Here is a 24,138-nt window from a genome sequence, read left to right on the forward strand (position 1 = left end):
TTAATTAGCAAGAAAAAATATTTATAGCTGCTTCCTAGCCTCGAACCTAGGACAACTTCTAAGTAGTAATATAGAAAGGGCCAGCCTGAGGATTAAAGTCGCTCGAGGGTTGTTGACAGTTACTTTTCCTTAATCAGTGTAAAATTCCAGAACTTTTGGTGTGACTCTTGGCTCTGTAGGCCCTTTTTGACCACTTTGAGCACAACCGGTCGGGATTTGATTCCCTTGGAGTAGATATTAAAAGGAGATGTGAATCCTAGGAATCAGTAAATTTCGAAAAGGGGTAAAAATTTACACCATTCAAGGGCTCGTATCACAGTCTATGATCACCCAAAGTGGTGGGCTATGATCAAAATACTCGTCTGAGGTGCACGCGTCAAATGAGGGGTAACAAGGGGTATGTTATTACAACCCAAAAAAAACCCTAACCTATTTGCGATACCTATATATATAATAATAAATTATCTACAAAAGATCAGAATCTGATATGATGGTAGGCTCTATAACATAACACTTTCTTTCAAGCGAGTTTGCAATGATGTCCGGTTTTATGAAGGAAGAGCCAAGGGAGATGTTATTTAGTGTGCAACAATGGAAACCACTCTTATTGAGAGAGGACACAATCATTTCCACAATGCCATCGTGGCGTTTAACTCTCAGGTACTGAGTGAGGACGCATGCTTGCAGCACATGGCTCAGGTTGCAACAAATATGGGGTAGGCCGGGCACATGTTCCCATCAGCAAAGGGCACAAATCTCGATTGCTTGGACTTAGTTTTGACACTGCCGGCCATAATCTGCACAGCGGCACAGAACTGGTGGTCTGCAATGGTCATGCCCAGCCGTGATAAGAACATAAATGAGTTACTACCATCCCCAGTTGATTTGAGGCCACGAGTGTCTATCCTCTCATAGAGGTCCTTGGTATATAAGTCGTTCAAAGGCTCCCTTTCTATCAATATCACACTGCACACCACGATTGGCTTAACCTTAAAGTTAAGGGTTCGAAGTTTAAAATCGAACAAATGACCGGATCAGAGCTGTTTCGAAGGTGTCCCAGGCGTCTACTAAAGGCAATTGTTGTGCGGACATCAAGTTCAGGAAGGCCGAGCCCACCAGACGATACTTTGGCATAGTAAAATGATGTAGGGGTGTCGTGTGCGAGACAAAACCACGATCGGACCGCCCGACGAATACTAAGGTCGGATGTTTCAGTGACTTTGAAGTTATGGGGCTCCTCGTGTAATGAAATGTTAGCCTTGTAAGTCCATACGTCTTCAAAATATGGTATTTCAAATAGAGGGAGACCGGGTCCCGTCCAATCCTGTCAATGTAAGTATTCAAGGACTTCACTGGGTCCAACTTACATACACCATGCTGAATGCTTTCTGACCAGGATGTAGGGGAGGGTATCTTAGGAATAAAAGTGGTCCTAGCACACAGCAATTTATCTGGAAAAGAGCCTGTTAATAGGGCAGAGTTAAAAAGCCGTATTGAGTACTCCTTATCCATTTTATGTGTGGCGGCTCTGTTCCATCCAAGGGGTATTACCCCGCATTCCAGGACAGGAGAGCTTTTTTGACCTCATCCAACGTGATTGGGGCAAGCAACAAAATATAAGTTATTTTTTTTTTTTTTATTTTTTTTTTTTTTTGGAAAAGAGGGGGGTGTTCTAGTACATCTCCTTTGTTAGGCTAGGAGGTTCGCCTCAACGTAAGATCAATGTAAGGTCTAATGTAAGATCCAATGAGGATCCTTCTCTATGGGATTGTATATATTAAAACCGGAACAAATTTTTCAATGCTATGAGCATTTAATGATACAGGTGATAGAGCACTCAAGTTAACAAAAGACTTTCCTAGTTTAATTACAGAAGATGAGAATATATTTCATATCTATGCTTTCCTGGAGGGCAGTGGGAGCATTCTGCAACGCAGGAATTCAGCTAGGTTGTGGCTAATTAAATATTACAACCAAAGGCGCAGCACGCCTTCAAAATCTGCTGGCAGTTGCAGGACAACTTATTCTTTTTTAGCACGGGCGAAGAAAGAGTAAAAACCCTGAAGCAATATCGGCAGCCAGGTGGGCCAAGGAGATGCTAAAAAATCAAGCCTATTATAGAGGTGACTTATATATTGAGCTAATTTACTTAATTACGGCCGTGAACGGACGTTAAAAGATAAGTACCGGCCAGCACTGAGGAATAATAATTCTAATACATAACTTTCTCTCCTTTGGTTGAGTGGTACAAGCCACAAAGACAGTAGCAAACGACGGACAAAAAGAAGTGATACAAAAAGCCGTCAAAGTATACAACGTCATTATATAAGCAATCTCAAAAAATAAATTATAAAATTACTAACATATAAGCTGTAGTGTACCATTGGGACACGCTACCATCCGCAGATAGGTAGCAATTTTGCAGAAATTTAGCTTGAAATTGGCAAGAAGAAAGAAAAGGGTACAAAAATTCATGCTACTAAGCAACACGATTACTATTGTCTCATTAATAATAATATTACTAATCCTGCATTGGAAGTACTACCAGAGGAACCACCAAGTTTCACCTCCTGTCAGGCAATATCCCTGAAACAGGGGGGTGTCAACCTGTTGATCTAGGTCAATAGTAATTACAAGGCTCTACTTTGAAGCCAGCCGGGTAAAAGCAAGCAGTCAGGCAGTGTTCCACTGAACTTCAAGGAGAAAGGGTGTGCGTTGTTTATCCTTGATACAAGTGATTTATTAACAGTGGCCTGTTATAGGCATATTAGTGATGATATATAAAGGATCGATAAAAGGAGATCGACCAAACTAATTTCAATACACAGCTAAAATTTAAAGTTATGAGGTCCTCCTCCAGGAGGTATGAAGAGACGATATAAATAACTTTCTGACTTGAGTATCTGAAAAAACCAGGGTTAACAATTTTTCAGAACCTGACCGATCGGGGTTATACTTAAAATAGAGACCGAAAGGAATCAGGGGATAATCTACCCAGTTGAAAACCGGGGTTCTGGGAATAGAGCCGGACAAGGCGATCCAGGTTTCGATTAATTAATTTTTTAAATTGGTAAATGTCAATTTAACAATTGAACAATTGAAGGGTTCTATGTAGTATTGTCTCTAGCCAGCCTAAACATCCGGTGACTCTCGGACAGAATCCGCAATTGGATATAGGCTATATAGACCGGCTTCATTTTCAGTGTCTCCTTCACGTGGGTCACTGTGTTCTTAGACAGAACACCCCGCCAGTTGGCGACTAATAGCACCACTTCGGTGGGACTGGCAGAGTTAGCGGATATTGACTCTAACATGGCTGCCTTTGCGTCCGGAGTGCCATTTGTCGATTTTGGATGATTTGGCAGTTGCAATATTACCACCATCCGATGTGATGGTAGGGTCTATAACATAACACTTTCTTTCAAGCGAGTTTGCAATGATGTCCGGTTTTATGAAGGAAGAGCCAAGGGGGATGTTATTTTGTGTGCAACAATGGAAGCCACTCTTGTTGAGAGAGGACAAAATCATTTCCGCAATACCATCGTGGCGTTCGTCTCTCAGGTCCTGAATGAGGACGCATGCTTGCAGCACATGGCTCAGGTTGCAACAAATCTGGGGGCAGGCCGGGCATATACTCCCATCAGCAAAGGGCACAAATCTCGCTGGCTTGGACTTCGTTTTGACACTGCCGCCCATAATCTGCACAGCGGCACAGAACTGGTAGTCGGCAATGGTCATGTCCAGCCCTGATAAGAACATGAATGAGTTGCTACCATTCCCTGTTGATTTGAGCCCCCAGAGTGTCTATCCTCTCATAGAGGTCCTTGGTATATAAGCCGTTCAAAGGCTCCCTTTCTCTCAATGTCACACCTCGCACCACGATTGGCTTAACCTTAAAGGCGCTGGGTTCGAAGTTTAAAATCGAACAGATGACCGGATCAGAGCTATTTCGAAGGTGTCCCAGGCGTCTATTAAAGGCAATGGTTGTGCGGACATCAAGTTCAGGAAGACCGAACCCACCAGACGATACTTTGGCATAGTAAAATGATGTGGGGGTGTCGTGTGCCAGACCAAACCACGATCGGACCACCCGACGAATACTAAGGTCGCATGCTTTCAGTAATTTTGAAGTGATGGGGCTCCTCGTGTTATGAAATGTTAGCCTCGTAACGTCTTCAAAATATGGTATTTCAAATAGAGGAGACCGGGGCCCGCCCAATCCTGTCAATGTAAATATTCAGGGACTTCACCGGGTCCAACTTACATACACTATGTACACTAAACGTTAGGCCAAGGTATTTATACGTAGCATCAAGGCTTAATGCCCTGATGGGTGTAGAGTCAACACAACAATGGCTATTTATGTTATAGTAATAGCGCTAATCCCTCCTGTTCACCGAAATGGAAATGGAGGTGCATAAGAGAGTCATAGTTACTCCCGCCGTCTATCTGTGCTTGGGTGAATCTCTTCATTTCGACATTCAGAGCACTGGGTAGAAATCACACTGTGTCATCATTGCTCTCCAACCATCACAATGCTTTGTTTTAATTAGACAGAAATGCTTGGATCCCCGATCCCAATTTACGACTCTTACCTCATTGTAGGAAGTTCGAACAAGATGTAAGACATACATAATAAATGTATCAATCTCAGTTGGAACTGAATGCTTTTCTAATATCGAGAAAGGTAAGTAATATTGTATTATAAGTCTTCTTAGAATGTCGAATGGTTTGGTCCAAAATGAATTGTGTTTTCGGATACACTATCAACTTTTCTAAAGGCCTTATGAACATTGTTATAGGGAATCACCCTCAACCTCTTGTCAATAATCCTTTGAAGGATACGTGTGACATGAGGGAGGATGGTAATTGGCCCATAATCTGACCAGGGTGCAGGGGAGGGTATCTTAGGAATAAAAGTGGTCCTAGCAGATAACAATTTATCTGGAAAAGAGCCTGTTAATAGGGCAGAATTAAAAAGCCGTATTGAGTACTCCTTATCTATTTTATGTGTGGCGGCTCCGTTCCATCCAAGGGGGTATTTACCCCCGCATTCCAGGACGGGAGAGCTTTTTGATCAATGTAAGGTCCAATGTAAGATCCAATGAGGATCCTTCTCTATAGGATTGTATATATTAAAGCCAGAACAAATTTTTCAATGCTATGAGCATTTAATGATACAGGTGATAGAGCACTCAAGTTAACAAAAGACTTTCGTAGTTTAATTACAGAAGATGAGACTATATTCAATAATAACAATTTCAGTATTATTATGTAAAAATAAATCTTTTATATACAATGGACACTTATTAATTATCCATTCTTTAAGATAGACTCAGCAAAATTACTTTTTACTAATTTATGGGAGACTGGAAGGGGTTGAAACACTTTTCATTAAACTACTTGAAGATATTTTGAGTTAAAAATACCAAATTTTGCTACATTTTTGTACTAAAAGTGTAACTATTTAAGACGTTGATGGTATGTAATTTTTCTGTGATTTTCAGATGTACCGTAGAGGAATTCACTTGAAATCCTTGTCCTAGAGTGAAAAAAAAAACACTTACATATTTGTGTAACTGAGATCAAATACACAAAAAAATAAAATGGGGCATGGATTTTATAAAAATTAATTTAATTAATATTGAACCCTTGTAATAACTATATTTGGCAGTAAATTAAATGATTCAAAGGAACATCCATTAATATATTAAAATATGAACGAAAATGTTTCACATTAAACATGTAACACTTTGAGAAGACTTTGATCAAATAACACGTAAATATGAAGTCTATTTCTTTCTTTCAACTAAGTTCAAAGTTCACGAACTCACCTTGTTTCAAAGAAGTTCCTTTATGATAAGTATTCTCTCCATCCCGAACATTTGTGTGGCTCAAGATACCTGAAGAAAAACAACAATTAAATGAATTTTGAAAAAAAAATCAAGATTGACAAAGGCAATTTTTAAATAAAAACCAACTATCTGCTCAATCCAAAAAATAGTATCAATAGGCGGAACATTTATTGTATTCAATTCTAATTGGATACTAATTAGTAATTACTCAACTCGATTCTAAGTTTGTAATTGACAAATTATCAATACACTCAGCACCGCACCCATCAGGACTCACATCCCAACTGACGATACAAACAAACGAATTAATAACCTGATCAATTTTTTTAAGTACTCATACATCATAATTGTGAAACACATCTCTTACTTCTTTTAATATGGAGAAGGCTAGGAGAGACTGGACTAGATATTTATGGATGATAAAATAACAATAGTTATCGAGAGTCTTGATCAAAATTAAATTGAATTTTGATAAAGAAAATTATTTGTCTAAAATCATAAGTCAACTTTTCATTTGACATGTTAGCCAACTTTTTAACTTTTAAAAGGTAATTCTCATTCCACATAAGTTGCAAATCATGAGAAGCATGATTAATACATAACTTCAGATAACTATATTATAAAACATAATATTATCTCAGTTGTACAGACTATTCGGGAACACTGAAATGAATATGGTCTTTTTTATTTTTATACCAGTGTGCAAAAGAAAAAGTATGAACATGATTTTACTGTCTGATGTATGTTGTTTTGAAGTGTGTCCGCGGTGAAGCTGTAACCGATCGTCTCGAACTCGAAGTGAGAAACTTAATCAATATAACGCAAAATATTATATTTATAACTTATATTTTCTTTTTTAAATAGAATGATTTGCTGCTGTCCCGGCTCCAGGATTGGTTTTCCCCAAGTCAAAGAAAAAGAAACTTGAGGATTCAAAGAGAGAAAATAATTTTTTCATAAATTTTCTAAAGACCCTGAGCTTCTGATCCATTGATTATAGCAATTAGAAGGCAAAATTAGGAGTCAAACCATAATTCAATAATGAGTAGTAGGCAATTTTTGGAGAAAGTTTTTATAATTGAAAGAACAGATACAAATTATTTTTTGAAACCAAAGACGTGAACCTATCCAAAGAAGAAAACTTAAAGCAGATCCTGTCCCAACAATATTTCCCAATGTTCCAAGGTCCCAGAAAGATCTTGAAAGACCGGCTAAATTACCTTCTTGGACTAATAAGTAATGTCTTAGGGAAGTATTTAAACAATTTGACAGTTTATTTTATGTAAACTACATTAGAAAGATATATAGTAATAGGTACTAGGAAAACTTCCCTGTGGAAAATTGCCAGTTGAAGATTGCTTCGGAGAAAATTGCCAGTTAGGAAAATTTCTCGTATTTTCTTCAAACTTAATGATGAATAATAACACATTAGAAATTCGCGTAATAATATTTTTGGCAAATATCTAAATGTTTTTTTCTATTCCCCATGGTAGTTCCTTCAAGTGTGAGTAATATTATTGCAATACAATTTCCTGGCATTTTTTTTAAATTCAATCCAATCTCCTAAGAAATGGATCTAGAGGATTAGTAAGGAGGGGGATAAATGACTAAAGGGCCTCTTAAGATATGGTTGAAAAAACCCAGATCCTCAAAAACCACTGCCAATTAAACCATATTAAAAGATCTAACTTATTTATCCTCAAAAACCACTGCCTATTAAACAATATTATTACTCACACTTATCACTCAAAGAGGTTCCTTCGGGGATGGAAGAAACAATTTTATTTGGATATTTGTCATAAATAATATTCAGCAAATTTATAATGTGTTTTTATTCATCATGAAGTTTGAACAAAATAAGGGCTCTTTTCTCCCGAGCTATTCTCTTAACTGGCAATTTTCCTCCATGAAAATTTTCTACAGAGCAATCTTCCATCAATTTTCCCTAGGGCAGTTTTCCGCGCACAATAGTAATATAATACTTACAAGGATATGTTGAAATTTCAGAACTTCATAACTATGATAACCATTAATCTTCTTTTTTTTTTTTACAGATTTGAACGAGATAAAAGTCGTTTAACGAATCGAATTCACTAATTTTTAAAAGAAGATGCTATCCAAAAAAATCAAGGATATTAAGCAGAAGCTGGGTAGATCATGATTGATCGAAGGCATTCACGAAATATCGAATGAAGAATACACAATCTATTTTGCTGTATCTACAGACGATCTTGTAACTATCATTTTATATGGCTTAAAAGTGGAAAACGATTTTTTACTCGATTTTCGCCAATGGTTCCCGGTTATCTAACATCAAACTGAGCCATATTTGTTCGTCAAATATCTTGAGTCGTTTATCCAATGTTGGCCACATTTTAGCCTATCTGAAGTCTAGATCAGGTACAACGGAACCGGTATCAAGTTTAAATTATGCAACTAAACTCTTGGAAGACTCTTTTAATGGGTAAGAATCACATTTTCTCAACCCTCTTGGATTCATTATGTCGTTTACTTTCTTGGAGGACACCTTTAGGTACACTTTTAAACGAAATTTTCAAAAAAGAGGAAACTTGCTATACTCTGAAGATAATCAGACACAAAAATAAGGAGTTGAATACTGGATAATTAAAAGGAAAGAATAAATCATGTAATTGCTTTACAAAGATTATATATTTTTTAACATCAATAGGTGAAGTATATTGGATGTTTATCGGAAGTGGAATTACGGATATTATAGAAAAAATCTGCCTCTTATTATGGATATATATTTTTAACGTCCATCTTACTTTACTTATTTAATTTAAATATGATGATATTAATAAAGCTTTAATATATATCAAAAATTGTGATTTTATTTTTATCAGGGTGGTGGAAGTGGTCATTAAAAATATCTTGGGTTAATATTGAAAACATATAAATTAGTATCATTCATTCTTAGCTACTTCATTGATTCATACTCATTCAAATTCAAATTAGAAAAATTAAAATTTGTTGTACCTAATTCATTGATTTTCTGTATCTATACTTTTTTTATATTACAGCATACTTAATATCTACTTCAGTCTAGGGAAAAAAAAGTTCGTGATATAGAAAGAGAGAGAGAGAAAAAAAAAAAGGGAAGAATAATTAGAAAGAGAAAGTGGTGATGGTAGATTTTAGTATACGTGCCTGTACCTTCATAGAGGCTTCTTAAATACTTTTATCTGATAATTTCGGATGCAAATAGCCGCCTTCATGTATAAGAAAGAAGGAACATGTACTTCCAAAAATTGTCCTACTATTAAAATACTTTTTAAATCTAATTTCTATTTAATTGTGGATTGACTCCATTTTTCGCCTCCTATTTGTAAATGTATGTATAGTAAGACATTTATATATATTTCTATAAAATAAATTAAGTAAAAAAAATAAGTGATCGATTTTATTTGGGAAATTATTTTGGGCAATTTTATTTGAAAATATGAGTCCAAGTCTTATACATCTAATGTCTAAGTTATCTAAGATGTAATTAGTTACTTTTCATTGAGTAAATGATTATTTTTCAACTCTAGTATAAATAATCGCACGCATCGAAAGGCTTGCCTTCCACATTCATTTCAGTATTCCCTGGACTATAATATAAAAATACACGTAGAACAATTCTGGTCTTCCCTTGGAGTTGCTCGTGAATTTGAAGATCAAACACAGTGTTACTGAAATGAATATGGAAAGCCCTTGTCTTTGTTCTTTAGGGGAGTGCAAAAGATTTTTCTCAAACTATATTTCTAGCGGTAGTATGCTGCATTGCCTAGCGTCGACAAACATACGAATTTTGCTTTAATAATATATAAAATAACTCATCGATCAATCCTTAATATGGAGTAACCTCACTAAACAAAAAAAAAAATGAGTATTTGTTGTTAGCTGTCGATTCCATTGGCGGAGGTAAATATGTCCTTTCATCATTGTTATGACACTAAAATTACTTTATCTGAATTATAATTAGTTTTATGTGAATCTTTATTTTTCGGTCCAGTCCAAAAAAAAACACCTAAAAGGAGGACGGTGTAGCTCTTATTTTTTTTTTTTTTCCATTTCTACTAACTCAGACCTTAAGTACATTTTTGTATATAGTCATTTTGTTTCTTTGTTTAGCATAATGTTTTATTAAGAGTGTTGAGAATTGCGTCTTTATCATTATCATGTCTTGCAAAATTAGCAAATAAATCCACTATGGAAGATGAAGAAAGAATTCCATTAGATTTCACTGATTTTCAAGGATCAACATCGGAATTGTGCGTAAGAAGACCAGAAAGTTTTTCTTCATGACTCAACATATAAATGGCCATTGGAAGCATGTGCACTTCAGAGTGCTCACGCACAAGAAGTATTGAGCATATTAAATTTTACCCCTTGCTCAGTTCGGCGTCAGACATTTCACCGTGTCATGAAAATCCCAACTTTCTGTATGTATATAAAATGGAGTTTTTGTATGTCCTTTATGCTTGCATACACCCTTGAACCCAGGAAGCTGAAATTTTGCATGGGTGCCTCTTTCGAACCTCTTTCGGGAGTGCCGATTTTGAGGAGGTCATTTAAGGATGGCTTATGCTATACTCTAAACGCAAATATAAATTCAAAGCAATACTTATAACATAAACGTTGAATAATAACGTCAAGGTATAATCTGGTGCGTGAAAGACGAAGAGCAACTCTCAGGTGTTGTTGTAGAGTTATAAGTTTAAGTCCTTGTCGGATCGAGGGTAGAATTGAGGATCGGCACCGGAGTCATAGCTGATGGCTGTTAATCTAATGCAAGGGTCGGGATAGACGGGAAAATAACCTCAAATGGGGTTATCTAGAAAAAAATTTGGGTAATTTTTCTTGTGGTTTTTTTCCATGCCATACAGAAAGACTTTCACTTCCGAGTGTTAAATGAATAAACAAATTAATGTTATGCCACTAGTACGGGATCAATTGATTTTACTTCAAGTTCTTTGGGGTAACGCCAAAATAAGTTACTCGACTCCTGATCTAATGCAATTTCCTGACAGCTAAACTATCTGCAAATTGTTGGAGTGGCCATGTTTACTTTTGGTTTCTTTTTTTTATAATTAACTCTCGAGTTTTATTATTTTCAACTGTGCTAAAAGTTTAGTAAGCATTCGTTTTTACTATTAGTAATTGATGTGAAACAAATTTATACTTCTCGGTTCATGTACAATTTTCTTTGTGTTGTTCCTTCAATACATTTCAGAGATAGATAATTTATCAATTATTTATATCTATTATTTGTCAATAAATCAGGTGGATCCTTAAATTATGACATATTCAAATAAAAAGGTTCTTACATCAAAGTCTGGATTACTTTTTTTTTTTTTTTTTCAATAGAAAGGGTGGTGTATTTGCTTGAGTCTTTAGCCTATTGTGTAAGATTTGAATACAAATGAGTAGTCTCTAAAAACGAGTATAATTTATTGATTTATTAATGTTTCTATTATAGTAGGAATAAACTGTATGAGGCAAAATTTTATTATCATACAAGCTGGGTTTTTTTTTATATATTCAAAATAGCTTATGACAAAAAAAATGGCATAAGCATCGTGACCAAGGTGAGCAAGCCTTGCGATTACGTCTCTTTTATTAACTTGTGATAGAGTATTATCAATATCTCAGCTAATATAATGTGTAAATACGCAATCTTAAAACTTTATCTGGTGGACTTTTAAACGTGAAATGCTTTTAGATGGTACTGTCCTGCGAAAAATTGCCCAAGGAAGATTGCCCTGGAGGAAATTTCATGTTAGGAAAGTTGCGCGGGAAAATAAACTTTCAGAGCCTAGAGAATGACGTCTGTTAGTACAAACATTCTTCTCTTGAAAAAAACTTTTCGCCCATTTTCGAACGGGAAAAAATGAGCATCCTTCATATTGACTTACATTCGCATTTGTCACCAAGAGAGCGTTTTATGACTACTTTTTCCAAGATTACTACTTTTTTCTTTATTAATTATGAGATAAGTATTATTATCTTTGAGGGTACTTAAAATTAAAATTAATATTTTTTGAAAAAATTTGAATTACTGTGTACATAATTAATTTCTATCAAATGTCTCACAACACACCATTTGCAAATCACTGGACTATAGAATGGGCATTTCTTATTTTTATTGTATATCTGGAATGTAGTGTAAAATCAACTAAATTCAGGGGCATACTCTAAAAATGTATGATAGTAATGTCTTGTGGCACAAAGTGATTGGTCTCAAATTATATATCACCCGTCCAGTTATGTTAGGACCAAGGGAGGTCTAATATGTGTTAAGATTTAAATATCTTTATTTTAACTGAGTAAAAATGATCATTCCTTTTTACGAAAATAAAAAAAGACAAGACAAGAAAAGGAATACAAGGTACTATGATGAATAATTATTAATATCATCTATGCAAGTTGAACTCCTACACTACTCCCCCTGGACAACAGAGTGAGTAAAGAGATCGTCTAGTTAGTAGTACACAATAAACTACACCATAAAAACATTGATAAATAAACAAATAGATCATTCTCCAGTTGTAGATATTGTGCAACGACCATGCCTCTCAATCACCTTGCTGGTATTTAGTCACATTTCTGATGAGGGGTTCCCTAAGTAAATGATAACACAAATCATGGACGTATTCCAAATCTACTCTTCATTTATTACTGGACCAACTAAAAACAGATTTTGGGGTTTTTTTTTTTTCCTTTTTCTTTTCAGAGGAAAGGTTGGGGGATACAATAAAAATATCAACATACATTTATCGAATATAAATCTATCAAGCAATGTTTGTTTGGGGATAACATAAAAACAAGCTGGGATGCTTTTTCTCAATATTGCAACAGTATGGTAAACATATCCGTTTATATGAGTACTATAATTTATATCTATTTAAAAAAGTGATAAAGTCCTTAGGAGCCGCGGTCTTTAAGGTGAACTGAACCTGATAAAAATCGGTTATTTGTTAACACTGATCATAAACGATACTGAGACGTCATGACGTGAAAATTATTTTTAAAGAAGAGTGTGTAAGTATTCACATTGCGGGAATGATGGAAAAAAGAAAAGGACTAGTTGGTTAAGAACATGCCTCGCCAACTGAAATTGGTGATATTGATGAGATGATATCAAAATTCGGTTTAAAGTTCAAATTCCGCACGATCAAATTGACTGAGCTTGTATATAATATGTTTATATAAAAATTAAAACAATTATCTATAATATTAATAACTTGTTGGACAGGTTTTCAGTGTTTTAATATTGTATTTGACTCCTTAAAAAATCGTCTTGGTTTTTCATTGCAGTAAAAAACTTGTAATGCGTTTTTATCTGCTTCATCAAAAGAATCCCAGCTTGCTATTATGTTATCGCCACACATTTCAGGATAACAATGGTATAATAATACAGGTATTTATAATCAATACATTGTATATTTGTTGTTAACCAATTAAACACTACGTTTAAAAAGTTTGTTCAGCTGATATATATTCCCGAATTTACCTTAATTTATTCTCAACTTATTAGACTCCATAACTTTAAAATGACAATTCAACAAATAAATAAATATGGACTTGAAACAAGCTCAAAAGAAATAATCTTAAGATTCAAACTGGATGCGATAAAATATATTTAAGGGCTTTGATTTGAATTGAATGACTTGTGAGACTCAATCGCAAATACATTGATCTCTACTTGGACTTGTAATACAGGAGATACTTTTCCCACCCTCTTCAGCTCATAAATTAACAAATTTCGATTGTCTATAATGTGCACTATTAAAGAAAAAAACAACGCATTACTTCAGAAGTGTTCCTGGTCACGAAAATATATATATGGCTTATTTATAGCAATAGCTGAGAGTTTGAGAACCAATGACATTTATTGGTTAAGTATATATATACGATATATATTTGATTCATAGCGATATTTTGATATGTAGGTTAAGAGGAATTACCTACACAATTTGATCTAATATACTTTTGACTAACATTTGTGTATAATTAAAGCAAAACAATACAAAAAACCTCATACATATTTTGAAATACATACATGATGACGCATTCAGAACGCACGAGAGAGCGAAGCTAATATTATCACAAATCACTTAATCCAAGGAAAACTCTTCACATTAAAACATTGAGTCATTGTTTCCCTTTCTTTTTTTAGATCAGTTGTTCCTAACCTGTGGGACTCGACTCCTAATGGGGTCAAGTCAAAAGGTCCTTAATTGATTTCGAGCCGAATTTGTATATTATATTAAACGTCGGTGACAAACATATTAAGACGGTTATATAAATTCATACTATGGAACTAAATGTAACAGTTCACTCAACACAACGTCTGAGGTAGTTTTGAACATGTTTTGTTTTGCTCGATCCACCGCTGTTGTTCCTCTCATCAGTATTGCTAAATTAGCCAATTTTGGAATAGATTAACAAAATATGACATCATCTCCCGCTTTTTTTTTCAATAAATGGCTAGATTTTTTCTAAGAAAATTAAGAATACAATTTCAATGGCGGTCAAGGCTTCTGGTAGTAAGTCAAAGGGGTTTGCTTTAAGTGTCATTGTGGACTCAAAATCATCTACAGTTCCGTATGAAGCGTTTCAAAAATCTTATTAATAACCTCAAATATGATGGCGATCGGGTGATCTTCTTCTCTTATGAAGAATTTACAAAATTTATAGTTACTTCACGAAGAAATAGTCTATAATTCATAATCACAATTTATCACCGTTTTTGTAAAAAAAAAATGACTGTATATATATGATATTTTAAGAATTGGGGTCGTTTCTGGAATAGTTATTCTAAAATGGGTCGCTATATTTGAAAGGTTGGGAAACACTGTTTTAAATCAATTACAGCCAAAAAAGAATCTATTCAAAAATATTAATATGTAGGAAACGAAATGCACATTAAAACAATCGTGTAATGAATGATTTCAGGAATTGAAATAAAAAAAAATGTATTAATAATTATTTTATCTGACGACTCAAAATAGTATATCAACTAAAAATTAAAAATTAAACTTTTAATTCCTTAAGACACGCATTACACGATTGTATAAATTCAATAATAACCCTTTCATTTGAAAACTTATTCGACTCTAAAAATTCATCCTTATTTAAAATAGTCCTACCTTTATAAAGCATACAAAATATCTTTATTTATGTCGTAAAAATAGACTAAGATACGTTACCAAAAGGTTGGCTTTATTTAACATTTGTCAAACAATTAAGTATATATAGCAATAACGGGGTATTTAAATGATCAATTATACAAACTTACATAACATTTATTTAGACAAGAACTAGGTAATTAATATAAAGAGATGTAGGGACTTTAGTAAAACAAAGAACCATGTGCTGTTTCTTTGTTTACACATCATAGAACCTAATTATAACAATAAGCTTGAAGGAGGACAATAATATAGTGATGTACCGGAATTATCACAATTGACATACTTACAACATGGGAACAGGACATCTACACCTCCTAAAAAAATTACCCCTGTCTTTTTAAACTCCCTAGCGTTTCACTCCCCGAGCCATTTATCCCCGAATCCTTTACCCCCCTTCCCCATCCTTTTCTATCATGATTACTGAGAAGTAAATGTTAGAGGGTCAAAGTAACAAATGAATCTTATGGTTGCTTAGAGTGGTTGTTGGGCAATGCAACTTTAAAGTTCGAATCGGAAAGTAATTATGAGTTCTAGGTATAATTAATAAAAATGTTAATACTGAAAATGAAGCAGTTTTTAATGAATTGATTTGCCATAGGGATGTCGTATAAGCTTCAATAAATATTTCTACTTAATTCCATTCCCCTAAAATTGGAGTTTAAATAAGTTATTTTATACGGTGAATTTAGGGATCGATGTTTTAAGGACTATGTACATGATGTTATAATAAATGTTCTCGGAAGGGATTTTCGGATAACTCGTTAAATACTGTGAAATAGAGTCATGCATATCCAAAATAAATATATGTGTAGTTTAATTATATCTAATTTTTAATATATGTTTAATCTCAACATAACAAAAGTCAAATAGAATCATCCCAAATCTTCTCAATTAATATGAACAGCATAATCGTAATAAAAAGTTTTAAAATACTAACCTAGATGCATATCATTTATATCTCATGTTTGCTGAGAAATATCAAAACTTCGTATTACGAGGATTGGAAAAGACGGATAACGTAGAAAATCCAACTTTGTACCCCCATTATTAGAATTTTTGAAGGTACAAAGTATTAATTGACAAATGTATTATCACTTCAGATGACGAATAAGATTTGAGACATGAGACTCAACTTGGACTTGATTTTATATTTTGAAGACCTTGCAACTAGATTTGATCTCACTATCAAAAATTTGCGACTCCGTTTTGACTGTCAAATTATTTTAAAATTAACTCAAGAAAAGCATGAGCACTATGAACTACTTTATAATAATTATGGAATTGAAATGTTTGAAATTATGTAGAAAGAAAGCTGAGAACTCAATAAAAGATTCAAAGACCTGAACTTGTGAGCAAAAACTTGAGACTAGACTTGGAGTTGCAGTATAATCCCTTTTTCCTACCTCTGACTATCACTAGATGCAAGACATACCTCTTATTTAAGTACTTCATTTCGATATCCATGACTGTATTTTACCGTATTATGAACTTTCTTGGTAAATAAATATTTAAAACCTTCATAAAATTTGTTATAATTTTCTTTGATTTGCAAAGTTAAAATACCTAATAAAAAATTAGATATAACTAACCTATTTAAGTTTGTTTTTTGTTATGTTTATGACTCTATAAATAATACTTATTAATAATAATAAAGTTTAAATAAATCGGGGTAACAAGTGATGACGTCAAGATAAATCCAATACATCACTAATAATTACGTCATTAAGATAAATTAATAATTACATTTGTAAGTTTTATAAGTACGAAATCACACTTTCGATCGAATGTTTTTTTATATAGATGGCGTCATTACGTCTCTTTTATATTCTGTTTATTAGTCATTATGATCTGGAAACAAAATTTCACCCGTCCACTAACCAGTATATCAACGGATATAATTTTATGAAATTATAACACTTCATACATTAAAGTATAAATGGACAAAAAATAATCTTTTTTCAAACACAAACATAAAAAGTCAATTTTGAATGTATTAGAGCTATTTAAAATCAAATAATCTTTCACAAAAATTTATTCGTAGCCATAGATACATGTATTTTGTATGCCTCGTAGCCAACTAACTAAATATTATTCAAAATCAAATTATTTTCAAGTCCTATAATGTCTATATTAGCGAAAATAATTTTATACAATTTTAACAGTTTATAGAGAAAAAGCTTTAATTTTCCAGATCATACCTATAAATGACTGGAGATGTCTGAAAGTTTGCCTATTTTAAAACACAAATTTTAAAAATTTAATTTTGAATGTATCGTAGCTAATTAGACTAAAAAATTTAAGACAAAGTTGTACCTAACATAAAAATGTATTCTAGGCATAAATATATAAATTTATATTTTCTATGTATCATTCCAAACTAAATTGGTTATTACGATACAACATTTTACAAGTGCAATAATGTTTTTACATCAACTGAAGGCATTAATTGAAATTTTTCTAGTTGATAGAAGAAAGCCTAAACTATACGGGATCATATCCAGAGTTTACCAGAGTTATTCAGAAGTTGACGAAAACTAATTGTAAAAAAAAAAAAAAAAAGACAATCTTAAAAAGTTGATTTTGAATGTGTGAAAGCTATTGCAATTTTTTTTAAAAACCCACACAAACTTGAAGATCTGTTCATATTTAATAGAAACAAAAGAAGAAAAAAATTAGATTTCGCAAAGTAATCTGCGATAGAAGAAATGGATATATTATTATGTTTGTTTGTTTTTAAACAAAAAAAGGCTATAAAAGTAAGTATGTCAATTTGATTTTGGCGCCTTCTAGGTTTGCAACCTACCTACTAATGTATTTCGCTGTGAGCTGTCAATTCACTCATCTCACTTGATACATCATGACTATTTCATAATTGATTCTTTTGATAAATTAACGAAGTAATAAGTTGTACTTATGCATCGTTTCCTATTAGACAGGAATACAATTTTATGTTGATCCCTCGTCGTATAAATATATACGATTGGCCATCTTTATATTTATATGAAGATAATTTGGCTATCATATAGAAATACTAATGTATAGATACCATGACTGGTACGGTACAGGGTTGAACTGCAGTTCGGTTCTGTATGTTTTTACCTTCTATGCGGTACTACAGTACGTATATACTTATTAAATATTTTGATGAAATAAAACTTTATCATTTTTCAATATACATTCAGCTTCAATTTGAAGCTTCGACTTAAATTATCAGTTGAATCCCCACTATGTTTATCCGCTGAATTGCAATCCGATTCCGGATTATTACCGGGAGGAGTAATAAAATCCAATCTCCTTCTTGTGGTCCTTCCCTAGAATGGCCAAACTATATTGTACTCTCAACAACGAAAAAGTCAATTTTTCTTAATACCTTTGGCATCTATAAATTATTTAATTCGTTTAATAAATTTAAGACCAACTTATATTTTTAAAATAAAATGTCTAATTTAGACAGAATTGTCAGAAAAAGAAAAAAATCATACTCTTCTTCTGGTTAACATACTATTTTTAGTAATTTAGTTATAACATTGAGAATAATGTTTCGAACAATGAATATTTTTTAGGATAACTAAATTGATCAAATTAACATGATCTAAAGTTAAAAAATTTAAAAGCATAAAAAATCATGGTATTTATCTTTAGTTTTTCTTAGAAGCCATTATGAAAATTAACTACACGACAAAAGAATGTCGAATAATGATTCAATCAACACCTAACAGGAAAAAAATTAAAGGCCAATTTGGTTAATACAGTATTGTTACGTATCTGTAGACAAAAGAAAAAAAAGGTATTTTGCCTGAATATTTGTCCACAACGTCAAAAACATATAGTGCTATATATAGTAGGTTGGGTAGATATGTATTAAAAATTGATAAAATACATCCCAGTTGACGAAAACCCAGTGGTATGGTGGAAGGATTATTTAAATAAAAGTTCCAATGTTTCTAATTAGCTTGTCCACATTTCGCAACTACAAGTACATCATTATCTACCGAAAATATGATTTTTTTAGAGGTAGTTAAGTTTATTTCTACGTTTATTTCTACGGAGAAAAAAGAAATTATTATATAATAGAAAATCGAAAAAACTTGAAAAACTAAAGTAATTCTGATAAAAAAATTTGTTACAAAATACCGTACAAAACAGAGTACCGTAAAGGTTGTACGCAGTTCATAACAAATCGTGAAAATTCATATTTCAAACATACCATAACATTATAACTTGAGCCGAGAAACTAGCCCATGATTATAATATCAATTTGAACATAAACAGATACTTACAAATAGAAAAATAAAGATTAATGGACAGCATAAAAAATAAATCAATAGTAATCATAAAAAGTAAATTATAGAAGGCAGATATCGGTATTTATTAAACTATGAACATTAAATCCCAAGAAATAAAAGATACCCATTACTACACGAAATGACATCATGAAATCTTTACTCTGTTTCAATTTAATTTCCTTGTATGTAAGGGAAATAACTATATAATTGACCAATATTATATAAACAAAATAACAAATAAAAAATGACTAAAAATGGTACATCAAAGCACATCCATATTAAGCATAACAAAAATTGTAAAGAAGTGGAACAAATAAACGTATTAAAGTTGATTTCTATAGAGGAAGATAATATAGACGTGACAAGGTTTATAATTACTGTTCAATCGGTCTAAAAAACTAAAAAGATTGCTATCCCATCACTGATGGGATAGCAATCTTTTAGTTTTGATGGGCCATCAGTTTTGTCTTAATACAATTTATCAGTCCTAGGATTGGTCCTTATTGGTCTTTTATGAAAACTACGACAGCTGAAATTACGTAGTTACAACAAACTTAGTCATTTGAGTCGCTCAAGTTTTATCATAACTCATAATCCCTTTCAAAGATACCTGATATTAAAAGTAGAAGGTGTGTGACTGGAACCTATTATTATACGTTCTACCTATAATTTATTATTTTCTTCGTTCTTATATTCTTCAATCCTAGCTAGGAGGGAAGAAAATAAAAGAATCGATAGGATCGTAGGACTGAAAGACTGATGTATCTGTCCTTAGGACCATTGAAAGGTAAAAAAGATAGGATCGATAAAAAGTCATAGGACTTGGGACTGTTTTATTAGTCCCAGCCTAGGACTGATCCACCATTAGTATTATATGAAAAAGGTATGCGTAAGACTGTTTAATTGCCTTGGGCAGTTAACTTTGGTATGGCAAATGGAAAGCATTCCACCGAAACAGCCATAGAAATTATTAATATGCCAAAACACAAGTTAATAAGGTCATTTGACATATTTAAAAAAACAAAAACACATTAATTAGATTCAAATAGTCAAATTGAATAGTTTCTAATATTATATGGTCTGCCAAACAGAGCCAAGCGGCCAATGATAAATCCTTGTCACCTCTATTAGAAATTAACGAGCTCACCGCGTGTCCAAGTAGATCCTTTCGATAACTTTTTGACGAGAATTCTCTCCATCCCGATTTCCTAATCCGTTCCGATCATCCGTGTAGTTTCATCCAATTCAAGAAACCTGAAGAAAAACAACATTTAAACGAATTTTGAAAAATAATCATGACAAACAGAAGCAATCTGTAAATAAAAATCAACCCATCAACTATTTGCTCAATCCAAAAACATATCATCAATAGGATGAGCATTTATTTTATTCGATTCTGGTTGTATACAACTCATTACTCACCTCGTTTTTACGTTTATGATCGACGACACATCAAAAGGCACAGCACATCACGCATCAAGACACGCATTTGAACTGTCGATATAAACAAAAGAAACCTGAAGATTTATAAAGTACTCATAGTTTTATTAGGATTAGAGGAGACCGGGCTAGGTATCAAAGGATGATCGAGCAACATAAGCTTGTTATAGGCGATAGTCTAATTAATTTACCACATTTTGCGTTTTTAAATATTAATGCAACATTTATTAATTATTCTTTCTTTATCCGTTGTCCTGAGTATTTTAATTAAATATTAAATAAATAAAAAGTATAGATTATCTACTGAGATACCAAATGACTCAAGAGTATAGCTCGAATCGAGGGTATTTGTTGAATTAAAAATTAACCTATTGCCAGAAAAGTAAGTTTAGTGATTTATATGAATCAATTTTTTTGATAAGAAATATCCTAATGTTAACGAAATTTTAGAGACAGCGTCAAAGAGTTTTCTAAGGCAAGAGGGTAAAATATCGTTGAAAACAAGTATCTGTTATTTCCTGATAGCTCTTCTAAATATAACCAGGGTATATGAGAAGTTGATCTCTTGGATCCAAATGCTCTGTCTAGGGAGGGATAATTAGATGAAGGAAAGGGTGGTGGCCTATATTTAACTGATCAGTAGTGCTTCTGCTATTCAACATAACGACTCATCATAGCCAAAACAAATTTATATCTGTCTTATTCATAATTTATATGTCATATTGATCCGGTTTCTATTTTTTTTTTTTTTAGAGAAGTAGCTTCCAAAAGCTTGAGAGGAGGTCTTCTCCTTATTAGGTCTACCCATTGGTTAAGACGTTGTAATTTTGCTTTTCATTTATCATTTTGGCAACCCCGATCAACTTAAAAAGTAATCCGCACAAGCCGTAAACCCTAAGGTTATCTCAGTCATCTTGTCACAATGTCAAGGCACATAATTACTATGTAACTCCAGATAACTACTTACTTAGTATTATTTAAGCTGTACTGACTAATAAAAAAAATATGTAGAACCTCGTACGGTCTACCTTGCAAATTAGCGGAGCTAAAACTCTAAAAGAAGAAACAAGTTGGGAAATATCTTGATCTAACGTGGATATGATTAAGACTAAGAAAATATATAAAGTTCTTTATATGCATAAATATATTGTCTCTAATAACTAGATCTAGAAGATACGGTGAAAAGAGCTGAAGAGAAAAGAGTTAGATAAGACAAGACTGTCAGAGTATTAACTACTTAATCATACCAATAGGAAATTATTATTACAATTCTGTTTTTGGGGATATTGTATTGGCGAATCACTTCATCAATTTAATGAACTCTGCTGATAAAAAAACCAAAAAACAATTAGTAGATTCTTATAACGGTGTGTACTAGTGATGGCAATTCCGGCTCTTTTTAGAAAATGGGCTCTTTCGGCTCGGTTCACTAAAAGAGTCGGCTCTTTCGACTCCCAAATGGCTCTTCAGATTTTTTTGTTCCTTTAATCGATATATTACAATTACAGAGGAGTCTGCAGGATTATATCAGAGCGAAATATTATAAAACATATATTTTTTTTGGGGGGGAGGAGGCTAGGTTCGGATTTTTTTTCAAAATTTCAAATTTTTGGCTCCGCTGCATAATTTGGCCAAATGACATTCTTCATCCTACCGATTTTTTTTTAATAATAAAGAACTAAAATTATTTTATTTGAAGCGTCTGCCGACGCTCTTAGCCGATCCTGATAGGTATGGAGTCGGATCCCGTCGTTCACTTCAAAGACCCGGCACATGGAGTCATTACGTTCGCAATTAACATATCACTAGTAGGCACAAAGTTGGACTTTCTCCGTTAATAGTATCCTCTTTATTAGAAGACACTATTGGACTAATTTTTGTAATCTAAAGTTTAAATATATCTCATCAAATATGAGCTATCAATGATATGAATCTGTGTAAGTATTTTTAAACTTTCGATTACAAATATAATGTTGATATTACTTCGAGAAGATTTGGGATTCTTAAGTCTGACTTTTATAATGTTGGAATAATATATATTAAAAATTAGCCTTATTAACCTATTTCATTTTGATATTTATGACTCTAGGTATTTCGCCGCATTTGTATGTAGTTTCATCCAATATATCCTTTCCCTCCAGTGCTTTATGGATCTTGGATAACACTACTTTAGTATGAAACTTGATGATGGAAAAGAGAGAGAGAATTACTTTTCAAATGTAAAGTTCCATGAGCTTACCAACATTTGGATGATTCACGATATGAATTGAAGTATTGCAAGAGATAAGTATCTTGGTCATTTCAGTATTAAAATTGAACTTTTCAGAATTAAAATTCATTATGTGACTTGAATACAGTCCAACCATGTCATCTTATAGCATAATTACAAAGACGGCATGCCAAAAACCTAGAACATTTGTCGTTATTTCATACATTTTACCACCGTTATCCTCGATCCAGGATTTTATATCAATTTTAGAAGACATTATCTAACAAATAACTTGATGTAGCTTCATATTTAATAGGTTTAGAGATCCTCAATATAAATGTTCCGTTTTATGTATGTATAATGAAATACTATGTTAAAGCATGCATTAGTATACTGTATACTAATGTATAAAAAGACATATGGTATCATTGTTTAAAATACTGATGTGATTATCATTTGCCTGCTTTATTATGATTTTTGAGGGTATAACGAATGTATTTATTAGCAAAATGTTTAATGAAGATATACTACGTATAATTGACTTCGACGTTTTTTATCCGTTACAGTAGATTTGAAAACGTCACACTCCATGAAATTGTAATTCATTGTGAACCTTATTCTCAGAATAATTAATTAGTATTTGAAATATATTGAAGCTCAAAGTTTAAAAAAGAGGCTTTAATTAAATATAATCTACATACTAAAAAAATAAACCATTAAACATTTAAGTTAAATATACAAAATTAAACAATTAAAATCATATAACTATTAATAATAATAAATTATAAATACAGAATATTGAAATAATAGATTGATCCAGATAATTTTTTTTTGTTTTAACAAAGTAAAATTCAGTTAAATATGTCATAACTTTAGGTTGCAATACACAAGCGAGACGTGGAGTTTAATCAAAAAGATAATCACCCCTCTTCTTCATGTGGAAGTTGCTATATACAATTGTGCTCAGGATAGATATATCCCTACCGATGAGATCTAACTAATTATTAATAATAAAGTAAATGTCAAAGTCATAAAATTAGACAATAAATATACTAATAAAAAAATTTTATAAATAAATTCATCGTAAAGATTTAGAGTAAAAGCTAATTATGTAGTAATGTCCGGCGATATTACTCCCTATTAAGAGCATC

The 24,138-nt window shown here is 32.7% G+C and overlaps 1 long non-coding RNA gene across 1 annotated transcript; it reads left to right on the forward strand.

Moving 5' to 3' along the window:
* Positions 1–21,744: 21,744 nt before the first annotated feature.
* Positions 21,745–23,791, forward strand: LOC139906445 (uncharacterized). The gene is made up of 2 exons (XR_011781980.1): positions 21,745–22,715; positions 22,868–23,791. It is a non-coding gene; the product is annotated as an uncharacterized lncRNA (long non-coding RNA).
* Positions 23,792–24,138: the final 347 nt, after the last annotated feature.

Source organism: Lepeophtheirus salmonis, chromosome 10 (assembly GCF_016086655.4).
Source record: "Lepeophtheirus salmonis chromosome 10, UVic_Lsal_1.4, whole genome shotgun sequence".
NCBI lineage: Eukaryota > Metazoa > Arthropoda > Copepoda > Siphonostomatoida > Caligidae > Lepeophtheirus > Lepeophtheirus salmonis.